Source organism: Corapipo altera, unplaced genomic scaffold, assembly GCF_003945725.1.
Source record: "Corapipo altera isolate COAL_440 unplaced genomic scaffold, ASM394572v1 55, whole genome shotgun sequence".
NCBI classification, from domain to species: Eukaryota; Metazoa; Chordata; class Aves; order Passeriformes; family Pipridae; genus Corapipo; species Corapipo altera.
Window position 1 is genome coordinate 9,036,981 of NW_020884882.1, and position 14,610 is coordinate 9,051,590.

Here is a 14,610-nt window from a genome sequence, read left to right on the forward strand (position 1 = left end):
GAGACAAAAAAAATCTTTTTACATTTTCTCTAATTTATTACCGGGGTAGCCTTCTAGGGCCTTTCCATGCCTTGTGGTATCCATATTCAGGAGACTTTGCAGCGGGACAGGCTACACCCAATTAAAAGTTCTAGTACTGATTTTTTTCATAATAATTTTTTTTGTGATTATAAATGCCAATGAACTTATAGTAATGAAACTACCATTAATATTGCGTGGTACCCCTTGAACTCAAAGTGCTTCACAAAGGAGGTTGAACACTGTTTTTCAACAGCTTACCAGTGGACCAAGGGGGGGCAAAGGAAATTTCAGCCAGCTCTCAGGTAGAACAAAATCTCCTTCATTTTTCCTGTGAAATTAAAATGCACCACTCTGTACAGCAAAATCCAGATCCAGGAACTGCAGCCACAGTTGAAAAGAGAAGTGCTGTCCTTTTGATGACTAATTTTGCAAGTTCAAAGAGTTAAGTCAATAGCACCATCGCAAAAAAGGGTCTCTGTAACAACTAAGGAACAGTTGCACATGCTATTGTTCTGGTAGCAACCCCCAGGTTTATTCTTTGCTCCTGTGTTACCTATAAAGGAAGAGGAAAGAGTTACCTGAACAGAATCCATTGAGCAAGGTTGATGGCATGTGCTTCGTTGCTGCAAAGGAACCATACTCATGAATACCTCGTGAATAAACTTGTCTCAGCCATATCTATATACTGTGCAGAGAAGCAGAATCTCTCTGTTAATGTTAATTACACTGTTAATCAATAGTATGAGGGAGATTTGCTGCCTGTTTGCAGTTGAGATTTTAGAGGGATTACCAGTAGGGGGCCCTTGCCCCAGCCTTTTGTGTGCATTTGCTGCACTTTTTTGGGCAAACAGGCTTCCTCTTTCCGTGCTAAATATGATCTATTAAAGAGGTAGTAAGGCATTTACATGTCTTCATTATTAGTGTTTTTGTGAGTATAGAACAACATGTTGGCAGAAACCAGCATTTAGCCTTACCACTGCATTTGGAAAAGTATCTGAATATTCATTGAGCTGGAGTAGAATTTCTCTAGCTGATAAATTTGGCTCTAAAACAACATCACGACTTACAGTGTGGTAGGGAAAACAGATCTGTACACCTTCAGTCTAGTGGAAAACTTGTTCTGTATGTAACAGACTTTTAGAATTGGCACAGTTGTTCAAAACTCTCACAAGAAAAGTGAACAGTCAGACAGGCAGATGTTTAGGGCTGTATGTAGGAATGGTGAAAAAGAGGATTGCTGTGGCAAGGACTGAGCATCAGTTCTCCACCAGCTGAGCATTGTATTAACTGATAGCCCGTCATAAAATGAGCACATATGGTGCTTGTGAGCATTTCCCTGCCATTCATCAGCCTTGGCTTTCCACCACTGCTGCTTCATCTAACACAACCCATCCAGAGTTCACTCTGAACCTCCCTGGAAGGCAGCTTGTCCATGACTGAATCTGGGTGAGCCTGCACAACCTGATCAGTGCTCTGAGCAGAAGCTGAATTGCTGTATGACGGCCATTCATCCAGCTTGGTGTTCCCCACATGGACAGTCAACAGTTTGCTTGCAATCCAGCACATGTCCTGTATGGTCTTCCACACCTTTTGGGGGGAGTTTCTGCAGAAGAGAGAGCAGCAATCGGCTCATACACAGTTTTTGACATTTGGCTTTTCCATTTTGTTTTTCCACACTAACATGGGTAGTTGCTTAGCTGCTGTGCTGCAGCATCCAGAAGGAACCAGGTGTTCCTTTATTTGAGGTCCCTCCTTGGAGGCATCAGACTAGAGCTGTTGTTTTGTTATTGCACCATGATTAAATTTTTTTAAGGATTGTCTGAGACTCTGCTATGGGAAAACCTGTCTGGCTGTGTGAGTGTGGTGTGTGTAGCTGCAAAGGGAGCCTTGGTCCCAGCTTAGGTGGTGTGAGTGTGACTGCCAGAGTGGCTCCTGGATGGTTAGACAGGAAAGTTTCCTTTACAGTGGTTGACCGTCTGTCAGTCAGAAGCATATATTGATTCAAGCCCTTCCAGTGCTCAGCAATCTACCTGCCAGTCTCTCATAGACAAAGTTGTAGATGCATACAAGAGAACTTGAACTTAGTTTTTGAGACATGGCTCTGATGATTTTTAATTTCATGCCTGATACACAGAGCAAAAAGCAAACTGTTTTGGATGAAAATCACTTCTGTCTGCTCTCCATGCAAGGTCAAAGAGTGTTGTTCGATCTCATGTGTGCATTTACATCTCTCAGATTAGGAATGTCAGAATATGGGGAATATGTAGGAAATGTCAGTTGACATTGGGTCAGATTGTGATATGATTCCACCAACAAACTGGTCCCGTTTGCCTCACCTCTCTTCCCATGTAATATAAAACAATGGCAGCCAGAAAAAGTGGACTTGAAATTAAACTCAAATGGGGAGAAGATAAAAGAGTGTGTGTAATGTACAGAATGCAAGCAATCATTTTTTGTGATGAAATATAAGTGCTGTGTTGACTACAATTAAAGCTGTACATCCACACATGCATACTCCATATAGATATGTTTATGCATATGCCTGTGTCTGTATATAGTAAAAGAAGGAGAAAGATAATGTGGAGCTTGCAAGTGAGTTAAATAGATGGATGCATGGATTTTGGCTTGGGTTTTAGGAAAGGACATAGCACACATTAATAGAGAACTGGGAAAACCAAGATGGTGAGATACCGGAGGGAATAGACAAGACTGTGTTGCCTTGGCATAAACTTCCTTCTGCCAGTATTACTGTGCCCCTGCATACTTAATATTACATATAAAAAATGTAATTTTAGGGTTTTTTTTTGGGTAGTTCTCTGTTCTCTTCCCTCTTTGTAATTTGGCAGAAGGTGCATATACATGAAACAGTCATCTGTGTCTCTGAAGACTGTCCATTTCAGTCAAAACTGTGTTCTGCAAAGACAACTTTAACAACGTGTTCCTCAGCCAAGCCCTTTTGCCATTCATAGGTTAACCTTACAACTAGATCATGCAGTTGTTTTCCTCAGACATCTGAGTTTCACTCACTGGTGCTACAGGGAAGTTGGCCCTTCCCTGCTCCTGGCACTACTCTGCTCTGGGCAGCTTGATGTACTGGTATTTGGATATTTGGGAATAGCACCAGATATTGGATAGGACTTAAAAGTAGCAAGTGCTCAACTCTAAAACTTCCTTTTTTTTTTGTCATTAAGAAGTAACTACGGTAACTTTGTGCTACAGTGACTTTGTCTGGATGATAAAGATAGACAATTTTTGGGCACCTCATTCCTTCCATTTTAGGGATGATTTGCAGAGTCCAGCGCAGAACCACTGAGTCATTAAAAAATCATTGAGAAGGTGTTCTAGTTTTGCATCAGCAGCTGCCTTTCAGGCTTTACACATTCAAGCTTGTCACTCTAGATTCTAGAGCTGTTACTGATTGATCCCTGTATGGTTTCTCCCTGTAGTTTCTGGTTCATTCTTTAGTTACAGAGATTTTATTCAAGGCTGTTTTTCTTGCTGAGAAGTTTTTATTAAAGGTTGTTTTTCTTGCCCCCTCTAAAGGAAGGTCTTGCCAAAGACAAAATTGTTGGCACGTATGAATTGTCTAATGCTGAACTGATAGATGAGCTGTCATCAGGGTACAAACCTGTGACTGTCAGAACAAAGGTTGGCAAATTCAAATGGGAAATAAAGTGCTTTTTTTTTTAACGTCCCCAGTTCAACAAGACATTATTAAGCTCCATGCAGGAATCCACTGGTGAAATTCTTTGAGATACATTTGGCAGAACTCAAGAGCAGAGGATCCAGTGGTATCTGCTGAATCAATAAAGCAAAACCAAACTGCCTTGGAAGAAACAGCAAATAGCTTTCCTCTGTAGATCAGGCACCAAAGCAGGAAAATGTAGCATTTGACAAGTGTGCTGTATATGGTAATTAAATTGCTTCTATGCTCATTTACAACTTTTTCCTTCCTCTTCTCAACTGCATTTTTCATCCTATATTTTCTCCCTTCTTTTTCTCTGCTCTTTTATCACTTTCTACTCCAAAGCCTTCAAATTGTAGCTGAACTTTTGAACCACACATGGAGTTTATCTTTAATCACCAACACACACTGTAGTACTCCACCACATGACAATTTTAGAGTAGACATTCCAAAATTGCAATATAAGGAGGGAATGAACAAGCTTAAGGATTAAAACTGTTTGAAATATCCCAGAAAAAGAAATTATGGCAACAAATCACAATAATTTGATCACTTACTGGTGGCAGCCAAGGGCATGTGCTAGCAATTGCAGCATTTGTATCAAAGGAAGGTGGGCTGAGTTTGAACTGCTGGCAGCAGTTCAGATGAGTCTCGATTTACGAGTGAGGTCCTCTCTTCCTGCAGGGAATGAGAATGGTTTGTTTCTGCTGGAGCCTTGGCTTCTACTGACCAAAATACATCCATTCAGCTTGCACAAGTGTAGACTAATGCAGGTGCTCAAGCAGTAGGACCTTATTTACCCTTTTCTATTTTCTGGTTGAATTTAGCAACAAACTTGGAGGTCTCTGCAGAGCATTCTGCTTTAAGCTTTACACACTGTCAGTGTGTGTTTTCTCCTGCTTGTTTGTATCCATTCTTCTTCTGTCTCATATAACAAACCAGTCTGGAAGCTCTCCACAGTAGGTACTGTCTTTCTGTTCTGTCTTTCTGTTGTCTAATATCCAGGATTTGTAATGCCTAACTGTGAGTCCTAAGTGTTATGATGATAATTTTAATAACACTTCAGTTACTTTGACAGTGATTAACTGTGCCAGCCTATTGATACCAAGTTAACCATATTTGCATCCTCAATCTTTCAAACAGCAAGCTGCACCATAATGGCCTGAAATTTCCCCATTTGAAAATAATTTGTCAGCATTTAAAGTATTTTTTAATTAAATGCGAGCAGAAAACTTCTTGTTTTGGTTGTTAAACCAGAGGAGAATCTTGCTGATTGCGTTTCTCATTGGAGTTTCTTATGATAGTAGAGCAACACAGGAAGTTCCTTTCAGCTATTACATGACAGCCATGAAGAGTTTCAGAGGAACTCTCAGTCATTAGGCTTGAGATGTAGTTGGTGGGTGTTTTTTCTAAAGGATTTGTTCTTGGTAAGGATGAGCAAGTGTCTTACAATTTGGCCAATGGCCAGGACCCAGAGGCCAGGGAGCCAGGAGGGTTTGCCTCCAACATCTGTTTCCAGTGTGTCTATCTAACTCTCAATTTATCAACCCTTCATATTGTCAAGCAAAAAAAATGTGTAAAATAATTGGATTATATATTAAGACTCGAGAGGGGTTGCTTATTGACCTTCTTCTACTCCAGTGAAGTTAGCTGTGAAAAATTGGGTAAGAAGCAGGGCCTTGCTGAAACCGAGATATTACATCTCAGCAGTGCACTCTTGGATAAGTAGAAATTACTGAGTAAATAACAAAATGTGAAGAAATAACATCCAAATGGAAGTGTGGAAATTGCGAATTGTACCAGTGATTGCTTTTATAAATACTTTTAAATGCATATTTGGTCTCTGAATTTCACTGCAAATTGTAATGAAGTGCCTCTAGTTTCAGATGTGAATAGGGCCAAATCTCGTAGTTGTTATGTGGAAAAAAAACCTTTGAAAAAACAATATATCAACTGAAAATAACTATGTTTTACCTCCCAAAAGATAGCAGGATTGGTTCTGAATATCACAGTATTCTGCTGTCCATTTCTTGTGCTAAGCACTTGCTATAACCTTTTGGACCTTCCTTGTCATTCAAGCTTGATATAAAATAAAGCTACACAAAAATAGTGGATTTTGAAAATCTCATACATTCTGTCTGTAATTATGCTGGTGGTATGGTGTGACCTGCTGATTCAATTCTTATTGAGATGAATATGAGCTGTTAGTAGACCAAGGTTCAGTGAATACATTAAATCTTGAGGCCTCCATCAATTACCCGTTTCCTCATGGCAGTGTCTAGGATGTCTGGAAAATAAGAAGTATCAGAGGTGATTAGAAAATACCTCCTTGGACATAAAATGTCTCTGAAAGGTTGAATATCAATTTTAGATGCACTTTTCTTGGTGACTTACTAGGTTTGACTTCTGTTTTTTTTCCATTACAAGAGAAGGCAGAGTGTTGCACTGACTGTTTCCCAATGTCAGTATGCTAAGAAGGGACTGGCTAAGATGTGACACTCCAATACAGCTTCCTTTGGTGGCTGTACTGGGTTACTAACACGCAGCAGTCTTGTCCAGATAGGAGCAGAACACCTTTTTTTCCCTGCTACAATCCACTCTGCAAGTGGGGCCCAGGCTGAGGGTGAGGAAGCAGTCACTTCCAGCAAGCACCTTAGGAAGAGAGAGACAGACAAGGAAGAGCAGCCACTTTGGTCTAAATTTAAAAGTCAATGTTTTAACCTTCCCACAGAATTCGTCAAGTGGCTCTTGTGCTATTTCCTCTCTCAGGTGTCTGACCCAACGTTAGAAAGGGTTTTCTTAATATGTAAATATGTTTCCACCATGTATACTCCAGTGGCCATCATGAGTGATGCTACTAGGGAGAAGAGGGGCACACAGTAACCTATGAATGGTAGTGTCCTCTTTGTCTTGTTTCAGTAGTTTGACTCATTTTTTCACAGCAACTTCTTCCTGTGTAGTTTTCTGTACATGTATAGTACATTCTCACTCACATCCCCTTTTCCTTCTTTCCTAGTGGGAGCCATTCCACTAATGATACAATCAGGGAATACTGTAGAGAGACAAAGGGTGAAATTTGCCTCATCTGCCAAGCCTATTAAACTTTAAATGTTCCATTTCATTAAATCCATATTGCTGCACTGGAAGAATGAAGGACTATTCCCATACCCAGGGACCCACTCACCTCCTAGTAAGGTCTTTAGTAGGCATATACTGGGAAATTTTTATTACTAATGTAGATGCCAGAGTACAAAGGCACATGGAGGTAGACAAATTTAAACTGAGAGTTGTGGGGTTTTTTTGTGAGAGTTTGTGTGTTTTGTTAATTAGAGTGGGTAATTATATGTAATTATTTGGGCAATTCACTAATTCTTTCATGCTAGAACAAGTACCAGGTTCCTTTTATTTTGTGATCTCACTAAACTTGGTAGATTTTTATGTGTTGTAGATTTTAAAGCCATAGAAGTCCATTGTTATATTGTGAAGACTGTAGTATTTTAACAGAACAAGTGTCTTGACTGGGGTTACTTGGCAAAATTGAGAACAGAACTTGCCTTCTGACTTTCAGCATGATGCTCCATCCATCACTTCCTCTGAAAGACCAGTGAGCTGAATAGATGAGACCTGAATTCATGCTTCTCAGGCTATACCTCAGTGCACCCTCTCCTAGTCTAAAGGGAATTTTGATAAACAGTCAAATAATTATCTGCTTTTAGAGGAAAAAGAAAATTATGCGATAAGATAGTAGAAGCTATGTCATCCACAGTGCTTTCATTAGAAATATTTACATTTTGAAAGTGATTTCTTGTTCAGTTTTTGGTGTATAATTTACAAAGATGCAACTAAACTTCCTTTCCTCCGGAAAACATTTTGTCTGGCTGTCTTATGCTAATATGATCAGTCATATTCTGCACATCTCTTCTCCTTCTCTTCCTACCTATAAATTATTCAAAACTATTATAGCTAAAACAGTGAGTAGATGATTTTATTTCTGTCTTCTGAAATGCTAGAAAGGATTTGGTTTGAAATGAAGGAGATGACATCCTTGTGAGGTACTGGGAATCAATTGTGCCTGGCAGGCCTGCTCATGGAGAAATGGAAAAATGGTTAACAGTATCTCTTTTAGTTAAAAATATTAGCAGACTTAATATAAAATATTTAAGCCTACACAGCTCAGTCTTTAGAACTTCCTATCAAATATAACAATAAGCACATCAAAGTTTATGGAACCATTTCCTAAGATAACTTTATCTCAACTCTCTTACCTGAACTGCTGTTTATTTGGCTTTGTAGAAGAAACTTAACCTCTCACAATAATTTAGGTCTTCTCACCTGAAAACACTTGATTTAATCTTCTATAACACAAGCCATCAAGTAATTAATGACTTCTCTTGCATACAAAGAAACAATCCTGTGAAATCACATCCAGTGACTCACTCAGATCCACAGGCTTTGTCACTTAACTTCCTTGCAGTACACTTTCCAGGAGCACGTGGGCTGAAGGGCAGATATGATGAATGCCTTCAGGTGTTTTGTGACCTGCAGAGGAGCAGGGCTTGCTTGTGTCTCACGGTGAAGTTTTAAGCTGTTGTTGTTGTGCTGCTTTGAGCAAACTTTCACCTTTGTTCCAGCGTAACACGAGGTTAAGGTAGGTTTATCTTCTTATTTGTGTTTTCTTCCAAACAATCTATACAGCAAGCTTTAAGGTCTTTTACATGGAAAAACAGTCCTTTCTTCCTGCATGAGTTGAACTTGCAGCTACTACACAGATCTTGCTTTCTGGGGTTCTTTGCCTGCTGGAGAAGTACAGCTCTACAGAGATATGGGCCATTTTGTCTTGATTCAGCTGCATGATCTGGACTGCAAAACATGTAATTTTTTATTCTATTGATCTTGGGGAATTATAGTAACTGTAGAATGCTTCTGTGATTCCTATTTTGTCCCCAGGGCATTAGGTTTGTCCTTGGTGAGAAGTTATATGCTCTTAATGTGATCTGTGGTAGCATGGCCAGTGGTACTATTCCTAATTCCTACTCTAAATATCATATACATAACATTTTCTAGATAAGTTTTAAAAATCTGAGGAAACGTGAGCAAGACTGCCTGGAAGGCACTAAGTGCAATGGAAGTATGGTGCACTAGTAACATGGCTGGTATTAAGATGATAATATAAACTTAGAATAATTCAAAACTGCATCCCTGCAGTCTTGGGGTATGTGCTATGTATTTCATTTGCATCTAGGCTCTCTTATTACTGGTTTGCTGAATTGTTTTACTTTAGTTTACTTTCAGGTTTTTCAGGTAGATGGTTATTGTGAAATCTGTTCTTTAACCAAAGTATAGAGTTTTTTCTACCTGCTACTGGCATTAATAGCAGCAAGCTGCTGGGGTTGCCTGCCTGATAACTTTAGAAAGCATGTTGTTGTGCTCTAGTAACACCCAAGTAGTTCTATATTGGGCCAGAGTCCTGCTGTGATAGGTACTGAAATGCAAAGGAACTGGTTCAAAAGGTAATAGGAATAGTAGAGAGGAGGCAAGAGAGCAGGCTGTGGACAGATGGGGAGCAACTGAGACTGCTGAGACTGTCCTAGTTAGTGTGAGAGGCAGGTGTCAGACTGTGCCAGCAGCCTGTTTGTAGTGCTTTATGTGCATCACAGAGAAGGGAAGGTGGGTTGTTCACTGGGAATTTCTCTGAGCTTTATGGGGCCTCTGAGGCAGAAAATAAAAAAATACTCTGAGGTGATGGAAGCCAGCACTGTTGGATATACAGGTATGAGTAAAATCGTTAGAGATATTGTGGGGGCTGGCTGTGACAGGCCCAGTGAGAGAGACAATGCCCCATCCCTGGAAGTGTTCAAGGCCAGGTGGGATGGGACTTTGAGAAACCTGGTCAAGCAGGAGGTGTTTCTGCTCATGGCAGGGAGGTTGAAACTAGGTGATCTCTAAGGTCCCTTCCAACCCAAACCATTTGATAATTCTATTACAAGGTTTTGTGCTTTATGTGAAGTGGATTACACTTCACATAGTGTGAAGTGGTGATGATACAGTCAGAGAGAAACGAGATAGGGATGTTGTTTTGTAGTGCTGATTTAAATGACTCTGAGTTGGCGTTTGTCAAGCTAGCAAGGAGCAGCCTATGAACTTTAGGAAGAGAGTTCAATAAAATCCAATGGTCTGTGATACAGTAGGATGATTCTCCTAATTAGCAAAGGTCCTGTTCATAAAACTTGTGTTTAAATTCAGTAGAGCCTGAGCTTCAGAGATGCTTCTCTTTCATATGAATCCATATCTTTGCAACAACATGGGACACTTGCAGAATCATGCATAGGTGTAATTGTCAATTTATTTTTTGTTCTTTCTCTCAAAAGTTTGGATGTATCTGAATTCAAATCTTCCAGTCTTTGCCTTTGCCCCGTCTTTGTATACACTTATGCTGAACCAAAGTGCTGAAAACAGAAGTGCTGTTTCTAGCAAAAATCACAAGTTTTTACAAAGTTGTGTCTGCAAAAAGTTTCTTCCTGTTATTTTGTTTAGTGCAAAGAAAGAAATTAATTCCATGGTGACATATAATTTGTCCTAATTAGCAGGAAACAGAATTTATATAGACTCAAAAGCTATTTGTTACTCTAACATATCAGCCTAAAATTTTAGCCACCACTGATTGTGCATTGTTGACTTGACAGCAGAAGTAACCATAACTTAGACTTAATGAATGCTTTCATGCAGTATGCACAGTCCTCCAAGAGTCCTTATTTCATACTATTTAATGCTGTGCTGAACATTTGAGTTTGATAAAGGCTGAAACAGTCAGAATTATGCTTTCATTTGAATTTTAATTTTTAAAGGGGGAAGGCAGATGGTATTGTTTTACAGAGAGAATAGCCCAGCATGTCTTGCCATACTGAAAGTCTCTTTGAGCTCATCTGATACTGGTCTCTGAGCTTTTTCTCTGCTGGTTTCCTTAGCTTACACATCTCCTTGAAATTGCATATATTAGTTTCCTATCAGAGTAACTTGCAGGCATGGAAATCAGCCATGTCCTGTGAAGGTCACTGAAGTCTTGGTGATGGAAAATTCATTCCCAAATAGACAGCTTCTCTATAGCATTGATGCTCTTCGTGGTGCCAAAGCCTTAACTTTACAAGTGGACATGAATTCAAAGGCAAATGCTAATTCAGAGCAGCAGCATGTCTTTGGAAGTACAGTCTCCTTGTCCAGTATCCAGGAACAAATTATATTTAAATCATTCCCACTGTGGGTTGTTAACTTGTCTGACCGAAAGTTAAAAAGTATTCTTAAGGCCTTTGTCCAAATGCCTCTTAAACACTGATAGGGTTGGGGCATCAACCAGCTCTCTTGGAAGCCTGTTCTGGTGTTTGACCATCCTCTTGATAAAGTGAGCATGCTCATAAGTAAAATGGAAAAATCAAATAATTCCCTTTTTCTTTGACAACTTCCCCATTTTTTTTCCCCACATGGCATCTACCAGTAAGGCCCCTTGCTTCAAGTCTGCCTTTTATAGATCTTCTCTCCTAATTTCCTGTAGCCTTCATGGGAGGATGCCATCTGACTCTTCCTACCTGTGGTTTCCTGGTTCAAACATCTGTTTTAAAAGCTGTTGTAATCTCAGTATAGATTTGCCTCAAAATAGAAAAAACTCCTCTCTCATAAATCTTTGCTGATGCTTCCACATCCTTACCTTTCCCCAAAAGCTTAGGCAGCAATATCTGTTGTTTGCTCAGCTCAACCTTCTTAAATAGAAGTTCAAAGCTTTTGATGTTGGCATAGTTAAATTTGGGTATCATTTAAATAAAAAGAAAACGAAAAGGTACATTGTTTCATGTTTAGTGAATTCCATGCAAGTAGGTAGGAAAAAAGCTGACCCTGAAAACAAACGACATAACACCAAAACCGAGATCTGATTCAAAAGTGTTGGCTACCATAGCAGAACTGCATGGATTCAAAAATCTCATTCCTTGCAATACTAGCAAAGGTGATAAAGAATCGGTTCTTTGAAACTGAAGTCACATTTCAGAACTCATTGTGAAGAGCTGATGGACAGTCAGAGCTGGACCCAGCTATGCTGTGGGAAGTGGAGTGAGATCAGCCAGTCATTGTCATGACTGACAGTGAAAGTGGTTGAGTGAGGGAGATACAAGAAAGAAAGGCTGCAGCTTAGAGATTACCTTTCTACCTTCAAGATGAATTCATATAGTGCAGAGCACATTGCTGGAGGTGCTCGGTGATCTCAGAGTAGATTAGACAGGGATGGATATGCCAGAACAGTAGACAATTTGTTTTCCTTGCTGCTAGAAGACTTGTCCTAATGCTTTACTCGTCTTTGGTGAGGAACTACAAGTCAATGCGTCTCGGGGCTTCTAGTGGTGGGAATAGTTATGATAGAAGGCACCAAGCCAAGGGTCTGGACTACAGTTATCCCAGAAAAAATACAAGGGCAGCAGGAGAGAGTAGAGTTCAAGTATTATACCCAGATTTCTTATGTTTTTAACCCCAGTGGACCTGCTGGTGCTCGCACAGAGGAGCATACCAATTTCAGTATGATAAAGGAACATTCAGCATAAGGAACAGCATTAGGTACTCAAAACTTTTTAAATTTTTATGACTGCTACTAAATATTGTGAGCATTATTGATGTGAAGTTTTTGCCCCTCAGGAATTTTTGTGAGTTGACTCTCTGTTGAAAACTGAATAATATGGACGATGGCTGTATTCAAAGTGATGTGAGATTTATTTAAATGTACAATTTGCTCCTGAAACAGAAATGGTCTTAAAGTTAAATGTATCAAATCTCTTAGTGTTTCCAATGTACACCTTGATTCCTGCTTCAACTGCTAACTCCTGTGAGAGAGATTAAAGTGGAGAGAGAGCCTCCTACACTTTAGAAGAGCTGTCTTTCTCTCTTTCCTGCTCTCCAAAAAGAAACTTCACTGGAAAACCTAACAAAGGCATAATCCATCTCCAAATCAGAAAGTATACCTATCCTGAAAAAAGTGCTAAATTATGTGTAACAGTGCCACCTGCTGAATCCCAGCCTAACACCTTTCTTCTCAAAGGGGATGTGAGTGTTAATGAAATGGAGTTAGTTTTCATTAAGGCACAGGCATAGACCTTGTCTGTTTCTCATGTAGAACACAGGATACAACATGGTTTAAAATACTAAATTAAATATTCACCTTTGGAGCATAAGATTGGTAAAAGTGTTATCATAATACAAAGGCAAAATATAGCCCTTGGATATTATGCCAAAAATGAGTTTGTCTGCTGTTAAAATGGCCTGATGCATTTTTCACTATTATTAGTACTGAGCTGTAAAAAACCAAACAAACCAAAACCAAACCAAATTTGAACTGCTCTTCTGATAGTAACTTGTCTAGAAGGTGCCAGTGTTCTCAAGTTGCAAACAAAGAGAGATTCCCTGCTGAATTTCTAAATTTAGAAATATTTGATTTTCCCAAGAGCACTGTCAAACGAGTCTCAACTGACAGAGACAGGCAGTCATTTTGTGGAAGTGAGCAAATGCCTTCACTGCATTCAGCAGTTTGATACAGCAGCCCCCATGCTGCCTAAGAACACTTAACTTTTATCAAAGCCATTATGAGCTGAATTCTGCCCACCTTATTAATATTAAATATGTCTTTAAATGTTCTTGTTCATTTTAATGGAATGCTGATGCAGGACAATGAGAGTCTAGTTGAAAGGAGTTCCTGCTCTGAAGAAAACTCCTATGTGATGTCAGATACTGGTGAGTTTGAGCAACCTCAGTGATACCATCTGAGTTGGACTGGTCTATGCAGTCCTGCACTGCTTTCATGTTACCAGGCTGTTTTTTACATCATATCACGTATGGAAAGACCTTTCTGTTGTGTTTAAATTCTATACATGCCCTTGCCTTAACCCTTTACTACCTGGTGCAGTGTTACCCTGCAGGGACTGGTTTGCTTGATGACCATCTTGCTCAGGTGACCGTCCTCTTCTACGTGCTCAGTTTGGCAAAGACCAAGACTGGTGTCCACTCTGGTCACAAGTATAGCTCTCACATCTTTGGGAACTAAATCCAACGTGTAAAACTGTAACATACTGTGTCCTTCTGACATGAGTTGGCAGAAAATGTTATGCTGAAGAGCTTGCTGTGAAGCTGTCTTAATTGGGAAAGTAGGAGAGAATAGAATGTGGACAGGACTCATGGAAAAAATCCAGCAGTAAAAGTCAGGATGCATACTTCCCCTTTTCCACATCCCTACATTCATCTGAAGAACACCACCACTAAAAAAAAAAAGCTCTCAGCACATGGTAAATACAGTTTTGTTTAATTAGAAAACTAAATCTACGTATTTTGGGCATCGAAATCAGAAATATGAGACCTTAAGTGGCTGTCATAGGTAAAATGCACCAGTATTTTTCTTCTTGCTGCCCCTGGCACTGATATTAGGATAGTGAATGTACAGATATAGAGCAATGCATTCTTGTGTTTCTATTTCCAGTGTGAGCTCTATGGTATTGGCCTCAGTGTTTCTAAGCAAGGAAAAAAGGGATGTTAACAGCCATGTAAATGAAACTGGACACATGCTTAACAAAATGCAACAGCAAAGCAAAGCCAATGACTTTGTTCCATCAAAAGGTACAAATTTCCCATCCTCCAGCATAACATTCAAAGTGCCAGCATTCCTGGAGCTGTTTTCACTCTGTGATGTTCTCTAACAGTCAATTTGTTTAAAGGGGAAAAAGGATGGCATTACAAATGCAGCAAATAAAACCTAGCAATACTGCAGCATGAATTTCTAGCAGATATCCTCCTGCTGGAGTCAGACTTCCAAAAAACAGCCATTCATGCTGGCTCTGGATGGCAGCAGTGGCACAGAACAGAGAACCTGTTTTCTCCATCAA